The 2,026-nt window shown below is 50.4% G+C and overlaps 1 protein-coding gene across 1 annotated transcript in view; it reads left to right on the top strand.

Moving 5' to 3' along the window:
* Window positions 1–1,859: 1,859 nt before the first annotated feature.
* Window positions 1,860–2,026, top strand: part of LOC147120653 (beta-crystallin A2) — an 11,640-nt gene continuing 11,473 nt past the window's right edge. The window contains exon 1 of the mRNA XM_085983869.1: window positions 1,860–2,026. This exon is cut by the window's right edge and continues 32 nt beyond it. The gene's annotated coding sequence lies outside the window, so the exon portion shown is untranslated.

Raw genomic sequence — 2,026 nt, 5'->3', positions numbered from 1 at the left:
ATTTATGTTTTGGACAGTCTCCCGGGTGTGAGAGGCAGTTATGTGTCAGTGTATTCGTTTTTCTTTCTGTTGCCATAGCTTTCTCATGTTTGAAGGAACCACATTTTGTGTAATCAATCACTTTCTTCATTTACAATGGCCATGCCTGCTATTTACATGCATCTTGCCCTTCACAGGCTTGGGGGTATCAGACCGGTTCCATTCCTGTTCTTGGAATGGCAGCAAGCATTCCGTGAGAGGGGCCTAGAAGCTATTTCTGATCAGCCTCTGACGCGCAGCCTGAGGAGAGCCGCTCGCGTAGAAGTTCAGGCCAGCAGGCATCTTCTCAGCCACCGACAGAGATGTCCTGCACTTTATCTGAGGCTGCAGATCTGGCTGAAGCAGCTGGCACAGCTCAGTCACCACCTCCTTTCTAAATCGCAGCCTTCTGACACACTGCTCCTCCGGCATGTTCATGTAGGAAAACTGCTGTCGGAAAACCCTGCCAGCGTAAAGTCTGCTGTGGCGACGTCTGTTGGCCCTCCTCCGTCTGGCCATGCCCGCCCCCCTCTCCCAGCGTCTCAGTGCCCTTTCCAGATGATTCAGCAGCAGGATGTTCCCCTCCAATGCAGCCCCCATAATAAGTGCCCACAGGAAGGTCCCCCGTTGTCAAGGCTCACCAACAGCAAGGTGATGGTCAGAAAGCTGAAGATCGTCTGCCTGCGCTGGCTCAGTGGTCAAATGGCTCTCAGTGTGCAGCTCAGCAACTCTTTGTAGCTCTCGAGGAAGTTGTGCTCCAAAAATGGCTGCCGCTTTTAAACCACACCAGTCCCCTTTAAATAACGCTCCTCCAGCCTGAGAGTGACTTGGAAAGGCCCAGGTAAGCTGTCACTATTAGCGCCAAGCGCTACGGAGGGGGGCGCCACTGAATTTCCGGTCCGGGGCGCCCAAAAGGCGTTGCACACTCAAATGACGTCATAATCAGCCTGCGCCCATGAGCGGGCGCTAAGATTTAGCGCCGGCGCTAAATGCATGCTCAATATGGGGCGAGGCGCTAGGCGCCTTGCGCCCGCACGGAAATTGGCTAGTGCCCCACTTCTCGGCCCCTTTAGGCGTTAATCGATGGCACTAGCAACCGAATTTCTCCCCCTATATGAAGAAGAGCAGGGGGGAGTCCTCCCCGGTGTACTTGGCCAATGTTTATCCCTCAACCAACACAGCTAAAAAGCAGATTATCTGGCTGTATCAAGTATCACATTGCTGTTTGTGGGAGCTTGCTGTGTGAAAATTGGCTGCTGCGTTTCCCACATTACAACAGTGACTCCACTTCAAAATAAAAAGTACTTCATTGGCTGTAAAGTGCTTTGGGCTGTCCTCAGGTTGTGATACCAGCTATATAAATGCAAGTTCATTCTTTTTGTCTGCTCTCTTGACCCTTTCAGCTTTGCTGGTGTCTTCTACCATGAGCCTTGACTTAGACGGCTTCATAACAAAAAGAGAGTGACCGTTTCCTCTTTTGGTTTCAGGCCTAGTGCAGGCTTTTGATTATGAACTTTGGAGCTGAATTGGGCAGAACTCCGAGGGTCTGGATGAAAGTAAGCATCCGGGACAGTGCGCTGTTGTGTAGAAGTAATGCCTGAGAAAGACAGACGAGAGAGAGAGAGAGAGAGATAGAAACTTTCCACAAGTATAATCTCTCTAAATCACTGCTATATATCCAGCTCATTGTGCTTGCAAAGTGACGTGTGACTAATAGTACTGGCTGTCAAACCAGAGTGTTGTGTCAGTCTGTTTTTCTTGTAACCTGGCGGGAGGTCAAACGTGGAAACAGCATTTTCTATTGTAGTGAAGTTTGGAGAGGAAAAAAAAGCTGATCCTGTCGACAATGCTCATTGAGGCGTTGCACAAAAGCTTTTTTTTTGACTCACGCGGGCCTTTTCAAGCTGCACGTTGCTGAGCTTGCAGCGATTGTGCCCATTCTGCACTTACACTGGGGGCCAGGCAGGAGTATAAAAGAGGCTTTGCCTCCCCCCACTAGCACCACGGC

This window comes from Somniosus microcephalus, chromosome 4 (genome assembly GCF_052327205.1).
Source record: "Somniosus microcephalus isolate GS21.2 chromosome 4, FLI_Smic_1.0, whole genome shotgun sequence".
Taxonomy (NCBI): Eukaryota; Metazoa; Chordata; class Chondrichthyes; order Squaliformes; family Somniosidae; genus Somniosus; species Somniosus microcephalus.
The sequence above is the reverse complement of the archived record's forward strand: the minus strand, read 5'-3'. Positions and strand labels throughout refer to the sequence as shown.